The sequence below is a fragment of the Canis lupus genome, chromosome 22, assembly GCF_011100685.1.
Source record: "Canis lupus familiaris isolate Mischka breed German Shepherd chromosome 22, alternate assembly UU_Cfam_GSD_1.0, whole genome shotgun sequence".
Taxonomy (NCBI): domain Eukaryota; kingdom Metazoa; phylum Chordata; class Mammalia; order Carnivora; family Canidae; genus Canis; species Canis lupus.
The window spans coordinates 52643258-52659055 of NC_049243.1; the positions used below are offsets into that span (position 1 = coordinate 52643258).

General features: G+C 38.5%; 1 long non-coding RNA gene across 1 annotated transcript; it reads right to left on the minus strand.

Moving 5' to 3' along the window:
* Nucleotides 1-10528: 10528 nt before the first annotated feature.
* On the minus strand, nt 10529-11821 carry LOC119865152. The gene is made up of 2 exons (XR_005376079.1): nt 11525-11821; nt 10529-11421 (listed from the first exon to the last, which is right to left on the minus strand). It is a non-coding gene; the product is annotated as an uncharacterized LOC119865152 (long non-coding RNA).
* Between the last annotated feature and the right edge of the window lie 3977 nt (nt 11822-15798).

Sequence of the window (15798 nt, forward strand, 5' to 3'; positions counted from 1 at the left end):
TTTAACAGGTATACGTTGATATCTCAATGTGATTTTGATTTGTATTTTTCTGATGATTAGTGATGTTGAGCACCTTTCATGTACCTGTTGTCCATTTGTATGTCTTCTTTTGACAACTGCCTATTCAGGTCTTTTGCCCATTTTTTTAATGGAATTTTTTCCTTATCATTGTTTGAGTTTCTTTTTTATTTTGGATATTAACTCTTTATCAGATGTATGGTTTGCAAATATTTTCTCCCATTCTATAAGGTAGGTTGTCTGTTGTTTCCTTTGCTGTGCAGAACGTTTTTAGTTTGATGAAATCTCACTTGTCTATGTTTGCATTTGTTGCTTGTGCTTTTGGGATCATATCCAAAAAGATCATTGCCCAGACCAATGCCAGGAAGTTTTTTCTCTATTTTTAAACTAGTTTTACAGTATTGGGTATTATATTTAAGTCTTTAACCCACCTTTAGTTAATTTTTGTAAATGGTGTAAGATGAGGGGCCAATTTCATTCTTCTGCCTGTGTCTATCCAGTCCCATTATTGAAGAGACTGCTCTTTCACCAGTATAGGTTTTGTTACCCTTGTTGAAGATCAGTAGATGGTAAATGTGTAAATCATATATGTGTTGGTATGAATTAAGGCCCTAAATTTATTTCGTGTCATGTGGATACATAATTGTTCCAGTATTATTCATTAAAAAGACTATTCTTTCCCCCAACAAGTTGGGTTGAAATCTTTGTCAAGAATAAATTGACCATAAATGTAAAGGTTTATTTCTGGATTCTCACTTCTGTTCCATTGAACTACTTGCATATCTTTGCTCTGGATATATTTTTGTGTTAGTCTTCAGTCAGAGCTGGGTAATAACCAATTAGTAACTGTTTCCAAAATTTGTGACACTTTCTATCTTGAATAGGCATTGATATCTTTTTGTATTCTTCCTTTAATAGCAAAAAAAAAGAAAAAAAAAAGAAAAAAGCCCTTTAGCATTCTCCTCCATCATGCACTCAGTGTATAACATTTTCTTGTTTCCTGTTAAGTGCTTGCATATGTACATTTTGAAAGGAGAAAGACATAGATATTTTGATTTGAGTTCAGTGGAATGACTAGGGATTGATCTAGCAATTTGGGGACTGCCCTGACCAGTTAAAACAACTGATAGCCTGTTGGGACATCTTAGCTGGTTGAGGATGGAGATTAAAACCTCTGAGATATTGTTGGATTTTCTTTAAAATCATTTATACATTTTTTTCATTATGCTTACATTTTTGCTCAAGTTTTGAATAGTTGCCTTAAGACAAATTCCCAGAATTTGAAACACCAAATCTAAGGAGGATAAATATTTCATTATGTGAATGTGAAAACAAACATTTATTTTTCTGGCTCAAATGAGCCAGCACATGCACAATATATTATAAAAAGTAAAGAGATAACTATGGATATTGAAAATATAATGCAATTGATATTGTTTATATTAATTACATTATACACAAATTGTAATATGTGACCATAATGTAATGAGATTGATAAATAAACATTTTAGTCTTTTGGTGCTTATTTTTATATGTTTTCTAGATCAAGGTACATCTTATATGTGGATTTTAGCTGATAACAGTAAAGCTTGCAATTATCTCGCTTTTTATAATTGTTCTCATTAAATGGCATGAATTTTCAATGAATATTTGTTGAATAGACACTGTGTTTTGGGCACATCTTGGAAGGTTGGGAATACAGCTATGAATACAAACAGGATCCTGCACTTAAGACAATGATGGTAACAAATATGTGTTATAGTGATAAGGGCTATGAGGATATCCAAAGCAAGGAGGGTATGGCAGAGAGAGTAACAGAGTAGAGATTGCAGGTGGATATTTTAGAGAGGGTTGCCAGGAAAGGTCTTTTTAAGGAACATTTGAATGGAGCTTTGGATGAAGTGAGGATGTGAGCTGGATGTGAATAGCTGGGAGTAGAATATTGTAGTTCAAGTACATTATGCCAGTGGTTGGATATGAGGTTACAGAGATGGGCAGTGAATGGGTCATGGATGTTGTTGTTGGCTGTGGTCAAGAGTTTGGTTTTTCTACTGTGAGTAATAGAAAGCCACAGAAAATTTGGTGGGCTCAAGAGTGATATAATTTTTGAGCTTTTACGAGTTGCTCTGGGTACTCTGGGTCATTATGTCTGAAGGTGGACAAAAGTAGAGGCAGAAAAATCTATGAGACTATTTCATGGTCCAGGTGGGAGGAGCTGGTATCTTGGACTAGGATGGTAGAAATGATAAGAAAAAGTTGGCTTTTGGTTCTTGAGGGTAGAGACAACAGGATTTGCTGAGGGGTTGGATGTAAAGTGCGAGGGGTAAGGTAGCAGGTTTTTGGCCTGAGCAACTGTGGGGGTGATAGCACTATTTCCTGCGATCTGAAAGATGAAGGAGAAGCATATTGGGAGGCAGAAATGAAGAGGTAAGGAGTTCTGTTTTTAATGTGCTAACTCTGAGATACTGTTCATGAAAAAAGTCATTTATTAATGTACTCAGGAGGAGCTAATGTTTTGTCGTAGAGTCTTTGAGGAATTACTCAGTGGTGGGATTCCATTCTCAATAAATTGTTTATCTGAAATGCAGTTTATCCTATTTAAAAAGTTAGTATAGTTTTTATCCTGTCAGATTACAGACTCATTTGTTTATTGGACATTTCAGTTTAAAGGTATGCTAGCTGCTTGTTTAAAAAAAACTACAAGTCTGATTTTTGAGAGTCAGTACTTTTCGTGAGGAATATATGGATTTGAGATATGCTGATTCTATCTTAATCTCCCTTTATCCTCTTCAGTCCCTTGGAAAACAATAATCTGGAATCAATGATGGATATATGTGGTGTTTATTGACTTTTCCTCAGGCTTTGATTTTGTAGGTTTTGGACTAAACAGCATGAACTGCATGAATATAAATCTGTAGTTGTATTCAAACAGGCTAAGGAATCCTGCCAGATGGAAATGTAAAAAAAAATTTTATGTGTGTTAAAAAAGAATGCTTTCTGGTGTCTTTTCAATTAGTTTCTTAAAGAGCATATACTCCTTTTGAGTGGGTTGGATAACTTCTCTTCTCCTTTAGAAGACAGAAAGCCTTGCATAGCATTAGGCTTTTATCTTGAACTAAGAGTGCCCCGGAAAGATATAATGACCCTAAAACTAATTATCACTAGAAAGAAAGGCCACAGATCCATATTCTAAAACCAAAGTTACTATTTTGAGTACTCGCTTTCCAACATTTAATTGACCTGCAAAAAATAATCCAACAAGAATTTCATACACTAGAGTGTTCACTTCATAGCTTGTTTAGGAGGATGCTTCTTATTGCTCTAAGTAAGGTGTTATATGGGTGCATTGTTGACATTTTTCTTTGAGCATGGTGAATTATGTTTATACCCACTCTGAAAGCTTTCTAGCCTGAAATGTTGTGAGCAGGAGAAGGGAGTAGAACTTTGGGTTCTGGGATGCTCATTTATTTTTATGATTCATAATAATCCTTTAAGGAGACTCTTGGTCCTGCCTGCAGTAATGCCTCAGCTTATCTCCTCAGAGAGAAGCAATGGTTTTCTTGTCAAACATGGATCCTTGTTATGCTCCACAGTTTTCAGAAGGAATGTTAGCTTTACCCCCAGGATGATGGGAAGGCATATGGGTTTGTACCTAAGGAACACCACAGATGGAATGCCTTGGTATTTTTTAGGAAGTCAATCGGGGGGGATTTTGAAGACTATGCAGCCCATTTGTTCCTTTCTATATCCTGAAATCTACCAGGTTAAGTGACATCAGCTGGGAACCAGGTGCCCAGACCTCCTAGTACCGGCCCTCTGCAGAATTGCTTTACTATATTTTGGTATGATCTCTTAACCTATCATTATGCCCAACATAAAAGAGAGCCATGTGAAACTTACTTACTTCAACAGTAAGGATGTAGTTGAGTATCTTGCTCAATATGACCCTATGACACAAAGCTTTTTCCTTGTCCCTGTGTTCTTCCCAGCTCCCCACTGACAAAAGTTTTCCCTAATTTCCATCAATAGATGGACCAGGTTTTCAGCTTGCAATCTGATGTCATCCAAAAACTGTCAATTCTCCAATTCTATTCAGTTAACAAAATAGTTTTTTTTTCTCAGATATTTTCTCTTCCATTACTTATTAATGCAGATTTTCCCTCCTGTTTTTTAACTATACATGGGGATAGAAGAGGTCATTTGTTTCTTTTCCTAACTTCAAAGATTCAGGCAAGGATGATTGTATTTTCTCAATTATTGTTAAAAATGTCTCAGCTAAATTCATAAATTGTTTTTTTGGTCACTGTTTTAATTTTCATTTCTTTGATTAATTACCAAGGTGAATATTTTCAAATATGTATGAGCCACTCTATGTTCTCATTTGCGAATCTCACGATCATGGACCATTTATCTACTAGATCTTAGTATATTTTATTATGTAACTTCATTGTATATCAAGGAGCTTATCCTTGGTGCAACATAGTTATATAAATATTTCACTTTGTTTTATATCATCTGATAAGCTTATATTTTGAGAAATAGAAGGTTTGCATGTTCATGCAGTTAATTCAGTCTATCTTTTCCTTTGTGATTTCTTCCATTGCTTTTATGCTAGTTATCTTTTCATGCAACTTAAAAAAATTTACTCCTTGAGGGTTTGGACACGGTGGGATATAATTTTTCTAGGTTTGTTCCATAAACAGGTCTAGTAGAGTGCTTAGGGCACAGAAATGCATGATAAAATATTTGTTGATATATTGATAAATTTTACTTGATTACGTTACGAAGCTTACATTTCCTGTGAAGTTATACTACAGATTTTAACAGAAACACATTATATTCATTTGCATCAGCATTTCCTTTTGGACCCATATAGAGAATCTAAACAAAGTTATGCTTTTGGGTCAGCATTAGCAGAAAACTGCTGCCTTATCAATATTCTTGGTTGAGTTGAGAGAGAACTCTTTATCATATCTTTTGATTTGCCTGGTTTACCAAAAAATCACATCTCATTTGTGTTGAGGCTCTTGGGTCCAGCTTTACCATGTGAAGCACCTGGCACAGAAATAGGGAGGGATTAAACTGTGACATGATTTCATATCTAGTGAATAGATTTCTATCCATTTTTTTGTACATGACCGAGGGATTGTTGAACCAGTCAATATTACATTTGGAGTCCCAGAAGACTGACTCCCAGAGAGGAGAGAAATCCTAAAGTTGGACAGAAGATTCAAATCTTAACAGATTTATGATTTACTGGGGGAGAGCACGGGACAGGAAGGAACCAATCCCCAGGAATCTGGAAGTAGAGAAGGGAAAAATGTATTTTGCAATGAAAAACAATCACATCACTGTTGTTTTTCCTTACTTCAGTATATTAGTTAAATGTGAAGGACTGACAGTTCTAGAGAAACCAGAGTCACTACTTCTTGCCACATCTTAGGAAAGTGTGTCGGTAGAGTAAGCTGACACACATATTTTGATAAAATATATATGTGGCAAAATCAATAAATTATTTTCCCTACTACCAATTAGTTGATCATAATAACCTCTAAGTTTGAGAAATGACTCCACATAAAACTGAGAGAAGTTCTTATGGGTACTGTGTCTCGCCCTCAGCTTCTCTATACATGCCTGGTCCTCGGCCTCCTACTAGCTGCCTTTCAGCAATCCTTCCTAGGCCAATGCTACAGTGAGAAGGGGCATCTGCTCTTATTCAGGTTTCTCTTCCAACAGTGTGAATTCCTTTAAGTGCCTTGCATCATGAATTTTGTCCTTCCATTCTTCCTAGCTTTTGAATGAGTTCTTTCCTCCAGAGGCCACCCAAACTGGGATTTAGTCTTTGGTTTTCCTTTGCAGTCTCAAGGTCATCCTGCCCACTGTCAGCTCAGACCATCCATGTTGTTTGAGTCTCACTGTCCAAGGTAACAGAGAAGGAAGGCAGGGTTTTCTCAAAGCTTTATGGCTGACCTGGGGCCTTAAAGAAGGCAACCTCAGGCAGCCGCTGTTTCTCTGGTCTGGTGCCCTGTAGCCTTGGCTCCCATTCTGTGACATGAATGGATATGAGCTTCTTTCTGAGTTTTAAAAATTTTTATTTATTTTCTTTTCCAGCTTTATTGGGGGATGATTGTTAAATAAGAATTGTATATATTTACGTTGTAAAGCATTTTTTAAAGGTACACAGCATGATGATTTGATATATGTATACATTGTAAAAGGATCACTACAATCAAGTTAATTAACCTGACCATCATCTCATGTAGTTACTTTGTTTGTATGTGTGTGGTGAGAACACCAGATTTACTCTTTTAGCAAATTTCAAGTATATAATATGGTATTATCAACTATAACTGATACATAATACACTAGATCCCTAGAACTTATAACTGAAAGTTTGAGCTTCTGAATCCAAGCCTTATCCCTTCCCCCAGCCACTGGAGGGGACAGAGTTGTGGCTGGTAATACACACTTCTTGGGGGCTTCTAATTTTCCCCTACATCAGGCAAGGCTTGGAAGGAGTCTTAGTGGCTGGTAGAGCCCAGTCTGAGAATCCTAAACCCTGTTTCTCCCAAAAGAAACAGTAGAGAATTGCTTACCTTCAAGGCTGCTTTTGAGAAATAGAGGCTAGTCTGGGGCCAGCTGACAATCAGTGACAACACGCCTAGACTCTTGCAGCCCCAGGGAGCAAGCTAGACAACACAGTTCAGAACAAAGGAGGGCAACCTTTCCTATTGCATTGAGTTTCCAACCCCTGTACTGGATTGAATAATGTTCTCCCAAAACTCATGTCTACCTGGATCTTGTGAATGTAACTCTATTTGGAAATGGATCTTAGGGTTGGCACTAAATCCAAAATGACTGATGCCCTTATAAGAAGAGGGAAATTTAGACACACAGGGAGAACACCATGTACGATGGAGGCAGAGATTGGAAATGATGTACCTACAAACCAACAAACACCAATTATTGCCAAGAATCATAAGAAGCTGGAAGAAGCAGGGGAAAATTCTTTTCTAGAGCCTTCAGAGGGAGATGCTCACAGCTTGATTTCAGACTTTTGGCCTCCAGAACTGTGAAGAATAAATTTCTGTCATTGAAAGCCACTCAGCTTGTGACAGCCTAGGAAATTAATGCAGCTTCCCTCAGCAGATGCTTATCTGGAAAAGTATGGTTATTCAGTTCAACTATAGGGAACAAAAGCCAATTCATGTGGTTGGCACAATCAGCTCCAGGTTCACATAGCTAGCCACTGGAGAGGGGCATAATCCTGGCAAGACCTGTCTACAAGGTGGGTAATTATAACCTTGCCAGTTAATGTGGCCACGTATACACTCAAGGCCATCAGATATTCACGGTCATGGGGAGTTCCCTTGGCTCTATATGAAGGCAAATTGGGGATGTTGCATTGTATACCACCTTGGATACTTGTGTCGGGGATAAGGGCCTGTAATGAGGAAATCTGATTTCCTATGTACCTCTGGAATATTGTTAATCTGGACTTTTTCTCTGGTCTATCTCTCTTCTATGTGTAGCTAAATATTAGTTTATTTACTGTCCCTCTGTGGTTCTAACACCCTAGCACAGGGTTTGTCTACCTTTGTGTTTCTTGTCCCAGAAAAATTCCGCAGCAGAGTAGAAAGCAGAAGCTGTCTGCAAAACTCTTGGGAATTTTGTTTGTTTGTTTCTAAGTGCCAAAGTCCCTAGGGGGGTGGAATGCCATACAGAAATCAGCAGAGGGGCTTGGGAGAAATATGACCAGAGAAGAATTTTCCCCAGACTACAAGAAGTTTCTGAAGTAGGTGGGTGAGAAGGGCAGCAGGAACTTTCATGATCCCCTGAGTAGCACTTAGAGGATATCTCCTAAAAGGAAGATCTGCCTGCTGTGTCTTGGCAGAGAGAACTCATAAATAGCTTCCTCTCTACCGCTGCCCCAGGCAGGCACAGAAGCTATTGAAGTCTGTTGGGGAACCATGTAGAAATGAAGGGCACTTCTCAGCTGGATTCCTGAGTGAGGCACTGACCCATGCACAGCCCTAGACCTGCCAGGGGGTCCCCAGGAGTGACTGAAGTTTCCTCTAAGCATGGAAGAAGGTAGGGCTCATAATTGCAATTGAATTGATTGATAGAAAATAAAGATATGTGCCATTTCTTGCACAGTTGATTTTGTGGACCAAAATTCATACCCCCCCCCCCCCCAACATGGTTTGTTTTTCTGGCAGAAGGTGACACCTACTCAGAAGGCACACTTCATTTGCAGTGTCCGTCAGCCACAGTACATATATATACCTTAAAGTTGCTTCCACACCCCTAGACTGTGTGCCCAGGTTTCAAACAGCAAAGCCTATTAGTCTCTTGATGTTGCAGGGCACTCTTTGAGGCCTCCCACATTTGTATTTATTGTTCACCATCCCCTACCATAAAAAAATGGCCAAAACCAGCACATAAAATGGGCATTCAATAAATCTCTGTTTTGGTAATGCCTTTTAACTGCTGACCTGTTTGACACAAAATAACATGTTAGCTGTACCCCATCCATATAGATACTATTTTAGCATTATTCCCCATTCCTTCTTCCTATTTCATAACCCTATCAACATCCTGGAGGGCAGCCAGTATCTGGGTAAAATACAGGTAACTTAGAAGGATCTTGAAGACCATTAGGGAAGACCCAGTACACGAAATGGGCCAGGCCATGGAATCACGTCTGATTCTTTTCTCAGTACATCAACACCAACTCCTTATTCCAGAAGCTTTAGGGTGTTCTCTGGGACCCTTAAAGGTAGGAGGAGAGCATCTCTGTGGCCTTTAGATTTCAATAGCTCTTCTTGTTATTTACACTATCCTGCTTTTCCTGATGCACCAAGATCCTGCTAATTCAATCTGACTCAGGTGATTGGCTTGAAGAGAGAACAAGTGTAGGCAGTACTAGATTCCCAATAACACAACATGAGCAGTCCATCAGGAAGAGTGCTTCTTGTTGAAGGGATCAGTAGTCCTTTAAGGCTCCTACTAAGGGACTTACAGAAACCCAGACCATGTTTGCTGGGTGATTGCTGAGTGGGGTGTGTGGTGATATTTGAACCAATACTCCCCCAGTAGTCATTCTTCTCACTTCAGGCCTCCTGGAGGGCTAGCTACACATGGGCAATTTCACTTTATTTTATATTCTGAGCATATGTAATTGAAGGTATTGCCTGAATCACTATATTTTGGATTTCATTCATTCATTCATTCATTCATTCATTCATTCATTCATTCATTCATTCTTTATTGGATGCCTGTGATGTACTGTGCACTTTTCTAGGCCATGAGGAAGCCTTAGTGAAAAACATAAATGTTGTCTTATCTCTTCCTTGTGGACCTGACATATTTGAATATTTTCTTCTTTTCTGAGGCCACCTTATCCATATTTGCTTTCTTTTCCCCTCTGTGAAGACAGGTCTGGTTCCTGAGACTCTAGTCTACGCTAGAGCCCCGGTTCTTCCTGAGGAAATGCGCTAAACACCTTAGCGTATGCTCAAATAAACAATATTTGAAGATATTCATAAAGCATGATTTTTGCTCTGATTTTGGGATGCATCTAGAGTCTAAATAGTGTTAATTAATTTATTTTTCTGCAGGAGAATGCTTAAGAGCAGGACAATGGCTTACAGAAGGATCCTTGCTGAGAGTTAACAAAAGCTTCCTTCTGTAGAAACGTGAGAGCCAAAAAATTAATTCTGTTCTCCTCAATGAGTCTGTCACCTTAGCACTTAGATGATTTATGTAAAAGTCTTTTGTTGTTTCTCATAATATCACAGAACTTTAAGCCCAAAAAGAAAAAAGGGAAAGAAAAACAAGGATACTTCTTGTTGAGATGGCAAGAACACCCAGCCTGCCTCCTCAACCTTCACCCAAATGAGATTTTTTTTTTCTCTTAATAGCATATGTACTTTCCCAGTCTTTCAAAAGAAAAAAAAGTATGGGTGTTCCCTTGGGTAAACTTTCTGTTAGAAAAGCAAATAATTGAAAGAGACCTCTGATTTGAGAAAAGATTTTGTAAATACTTCCCAGAAAGACCTGACTTACTAAGTCGAGAATTGAAATGTGAAATTTTGAGGTGAAGGAGAGTATTGTTTGTCTGACGAGCATTCTGACAGAAATATCTGTCACATCTGAGTCTGTGTTGGGCAACTCTCGTCTGCTGAGTAAAGTAAAGGGTTCGAAATCCCACTTGAGGTAGTTGGTAGGCTTGTCTATGCCTCCTCTCTATAATTACTAAGATCTAAATCTTGCCCTGGAAGTTCATTTTACTTCTACTCAACAGTATTATTTATTGAGCAGGTACCGTGTTCCAGGCTTAGTGCAGTTGATAATTTCGAAGCCAAGGCTTTTTTCTCATTACGGTTTATGGGCAGATATAAAGTGAGTGTTGAAATAGTGCAGATGTTTAAAACCAAATTACCAAATCTGAGATAAGAGGGTTGTTAAGCATCAAATGGACACTTTGTTCAGCAGCCCGCCAAAATTCTCAGGTGAAGTATATGAATAGATTTAATGGATAATATACACCAAAGAAATAATATTGGATTAAATAGAAACAAAACAATTGACCATGGAATAATAGACTCAACAATTTCCAAAATGCTGCCCAGTGGTCAGCATCTCTCTAGAACCATGACTGACATGTTTTTCGAAAGCATCTGTTTTGAGGTGTGTGAGATGTTCGTAAGTTCATTCTCATTTTTCTCGGTAATGAGTGCATGATTTGGCACATAATCTGTGGGTGGCCATATGCTGACAGTCTACTTTAAGCCAGGTGTAAAGACCAAGTTTAATATTATTTAAGAAGTCACTTGATGATTTGTTTCTGATACTGAAAATCTCTTCATGAGGACTTGGAGTCATAGATCCTGGATGTAAAGAGGATGAGGGTCATTAGAAGCTCTAATGGGCCATAGAAACACCCCAGGTTGCATGAGGGACATTTACTTGACCTTTCTTGCCCATTGCAGGTCTCAGAAGATCTTGGTTTTGAAGGCATCCAATATGGCAAGACTTCATTCTTTTTTTCCCTGCTAATTCTGGTTGAAGACCTCTGGGAAGTTCCCAACTTGCAGACAATCTCATGGGGGGAAGAGCTGGGTGAAGAATTTGGGAGTGGATTCTCACTCTCTTTATATTCCTTGCTTATCTCTGTTCTTAGAGATAAGCCCATAGAATGTCAGGCAGCATCTGGTTTCTTCACCTCTCTTTATGAAATGGGAGGCCAAAAGGATTCTCACTGTATGAGTCATGTTGGTCAGTGCTCTTTAGTCGAAAGATGTTGACTTCCTGATAAGCAGGCAGCTTAATTGTTCAATTTTGACTTCCTCTTTTACATTTATGATCATGTGAGCAAATTTAATCAACAAGTGTTCTTTCCTAAGGAAGAAAATATGATATTAAGTGACTCTGGGATTAAATGTGTGGGAAGCAAAGTGAATGATGGGGTCAAAATCTATGGACCAGAAACCACAACACTTACCTCTTTCTCCTCCTGCTGCTCTTCTGCTAGAGTCTCTTGAGAGTGATAAGAAAGGATAGGATGATCTTGTCAGTGGAAAATAGCCAAACTAGAAGTGATCTGACTGATGAGAAAGACCAGGGTCATCAGTTGCCTCACAGCAAGGAAACACTTCATGCAACTGAAGCTCTTCATCGAAGTCTGAGTTTAAAAGGCCATTCCTGTAATTTCTTTACTCCACAACTTGTAGAACCTTTCTCTTTATATAAAAAGAGAAAGATGGGTGTGGTGGAAAAGCCTGTGAGATTAGAACAAAAATCTGAGTGTCAATCTCTCTTTTGTCACTTACTGATTTGTATGTTCTTGGGCAAGTCACATCACCTCATATGCACCCAGTTTTCTTCTCTGGGAAATGAAGATTTTAAAAATGCCCACTTTACAAGATTTTCCAGCAGTAAATATACATGTACAGTGCTTTGTAAGATAGAGTATCTTCTAAGGCATTAGCTATTCTTTTTTTTTTTTTTTTTTTTAAGACTTATTTATTCAGAGAGAGGCAGAGACACAGGCAGAGGGAGAAGCAGGCTCCACACAGGAAACCCGACGTGGGACTCGATCCCGGGTCTCCAGGATCACACCCTGGGCTGCAGGCACACTAAACCGCTGTGCCACCGGGGCTGCCCACGTTAGCTATTCTTATTCCCAAGAATAGTACTGATAAAACCTGATCAAGCGAGTCTTTGTGATAGACCTAGTTCTGTTGAGAAATGGAAGTGTCCTCTCAGGCGGCTATTTTGTTTAGACCAAACATAAACATCAACATCTATTCCTTGAGAAGTTTAATCTCTTTCCCTTGTCAGCCTTGTGCAAAGCTCAGTTTAATATAGATGTTATACTGATTGTGCATAGTGAGTGCAAGGGCAGAGTTTTAAGGCAGCCATAGTATAATCACAAGTATTCATCTTGATCAGGATCATTTATGCACATAAAAACCAGGACAAATCAGATAGATGATTTAAGAAAGATCTCCAGGGGTGCCTTAGTGGCTCAGTTGGTTAAATGTCTGCTTTCGGCTCAGGTCATGATCTCAGGTTCCTGGGATAGAGCTCTGCGTAGGGCTCCCTGTTCACTGGGGAGCCTGCTTCTACCTCTTTCTCTGCCTGCTGCTCCCCCTGCTTGTACACTCATTTACTCTCTCTCTCTCTCTGTGAAAGAAGTAAATAAAATCTTAAAAAAAAAGTAAGAAAGATGTCCAATGTAGGAATTGGTACATCCAATATAATGTCAAGATAAACTATTGTGGGAAACTAAATTCTAGAACATCTGGCAAGTATATAGAATTCCAAGATAAGGGGATCTCTACCTGATTTGGATGAGTCCTCAGGTAGTTGACCTCAGTCTGAAGTTTTGGTAACTTGGAGGATATGGTATTTCAACAATTGGGTTTCATAAGATCAGTCTTCATGTAGGACACCTCATTTACTTAAATGAGAAACATTTTCAATGTCATTAGATTTTCCTAACCATATTTCATGTTTATAAAGGCCATGTTAGCTCCCTCAGCTACTGGCCAGGCTCACCTTTTAGTAAAGAAGAAAAACCCCCTTTTATCATGTAGACTAAGTTCTGACATATGTATTAGTGGTCAGGTAGATTTCAGGGTCTGTGTAAGAATTTATTTTTACATCTCTGGATTTGGTTTGGATAACCCTGGTGGAAATCAGTAAACATCCAAGAACCAGGATTAATCCTTTAAAATGTCATCGTATCTCTTCATTTGCCATCAGTGTCCCATCTTTTTTACTCCTGCAGAATAATCTGTTAATAAGAACAAATTGTGGACTTAGAAAGGGTTAAGGTGAAATATTTTGCATCTGACATGGATGCCAGACTAAAAAATTTAATAACTTCCTTCTTTTAACACATGGAGCTAATTGTGCGTCTTCTTGAGAGAAAGTTTGTTTTCTTTAGCTAGGCTTCTGTGTTTGGCTTCAGCATTTCTGTCACCAGCAGCACCCCCGCCCCCAACTATGAAGCAGAAACCCCAGGCACAGCACTCAACAAAGACATGGCAAGCCTCCAAGAAATATATTTCCCACAAATACACAGCTGAGAACATTAAAAATTGGGTAGGTCTGGTTTATGTTTGGTTCACCTCCAATGTCTCATGTATAACTTCTGAGTTGAATGAACCAGTGACAATTCAGTAAAAACACTCAGGAACTCTGGAATTACTGTTCTGACATCCACCACTTCAGCTTTTGTCTTATGTGATAGCCTAGGGTTTGCTGACAGAGTACATCAAAGAATGGGGACCAGGTTGAGGACAGTTTGCACTGTCTTTAATCATTTGGTAAAAGCTCAGGAGGATTTGTTCAAATTCAGCTAAGAAAAAATCCTCCACTTCACCACCTCGTTCAGACAATATGAGAACCAGATGGGTTTCCACACGCTGCCTGATTGCTACTGTCTGATGTAGACAATCAGAATTCTGCACATCTGTGCCATGACATCAGAGAATGCCGCAGCCCTTCATTTTGCTTGGTAGACCACACCAGAGCTTTTTTTTTTTTTTTCTTTCTAGTTCATATGGGAACAAAACCATCATTCAGAAGGCACCTTGTCCTAGCCATTTGTAAATTAATTTGTTAATGAAACATTACATCAGAGTAGCACTTTACAGTTTACAAAGTGCTTTCATTTCCTCATTTAATCCTTAAAATAACCTTGAGAAATAGGCAGGGCTGTTGAAAGAGGCTAAACAGTTGAGGAGAAAAATCCAACATGCTACTATTCCTGTTTTTAAATGTTTGGTATTAACTTATATACAGACTAACGCTGAATCACTGCAAAGAATAAAATATGTACAAGCACTGCCCCCTGCCCTGAATATGTTTTTTCTTAAGAGCAATATCCTTTCCCATACATAACTTACGGAGCACTGGATTTTCAGACTTTCACATTGTTGCCCATAACTCATAACTGTATCAAGGAATGACTTTGTCCCCTGGGAGCAGGGGTTGGGATGGGTGTTTGGAGGAAGAGTTTGAATTGCAGGTTTTTAATCTTAAAATATCATGTTGATTTTGAGAAATATCTGCATGTTTATTTTTGCCACACAATTTTGAGCAAAATTGCCATACCAGGAAGGTATGCCATACTTATATGCAACTGTATATCCCAATTTCAGAAACTTAGCTTATTTAGCACATAATATTTGTTCAAACAAAAACAAGTTTTCATACCCTTTGTAGTGTGACAATATTAGAATAGTATTGGGATGGATTTTACCTTAGATCGTTTGGGTCTTCAACTAACCTTTGTAGTTAAGACAACCACACTGACACCATGGCTATTGAAGTAATGGCCAGCTGACATCTCTATAGAGAAAAACTGGATATTCTGTAGACTCTGATGATCGGATGCAGTTTTCTCGAGTCAGGAGCCTGAGCTAGGACTTGCAGCAGCTCATCACAAGCAGATATAGTAACGGTGCACCTCTTCTCACAATTCTGTCTGTGGAATCAAGTCCAAATTTCTTTGCAAGGAAAACAAGACTCTCATTGTCACTTTTCCCCCATGTACCTATTTTCCTCTTCTGCCACTTGAGCTTTTCTCTCCTCCTGAGTTCCTGCTGTCTCTGAACACATGAGGATCTCTCATATTTCTGCATTTTTGCACATTTGCACATACTATTCTCTCAAGCACTCTCTTGCCCTTCTAATGAGAATGGCAAACAACTCATCCTTCAAATATTACTTCGAGCATGACTTCTTCCTATTAATCTCTTCCTAACATCCTGAAGCAGATTGAGGTGTCCTTCTATTATGTCTCCACTGTGCTTGCACACCTCCCTATAGTCCCACGCATCACATTTTCATTGTTTGTGGGTCTGTCTCCTTAGTAGATTATGAAGTATTTGAAAACAGGAGTCATCTATCATGGTGCCTGGCACAGAGTATGCACTCAAGTAATGGTTGAAGAAATGAATGACCATGTGATTCTGTAGTAGTCATTTCAAAGTGGATTTTTAGAGGTCATCCTAAAATAGCAGTAAATAAGGAAATATACCTTGTTTTTACTCTTGAAGTTATAGAACATATAATTCATTTTGAAAATTTTAATCTTGAATATCACATTCTTAAGTGATTTGGCTGTACTGTTGGGGTCCACTAAAAGGAATATTTTGATGAGATGCCATTAGGAATGTCATATAAAGATAGAAAGAAGTAAATGTCTTTACATAAAAAGTTGTAACAAATCATAATATTCTCACCAAGTTATCAGTTAGGTGG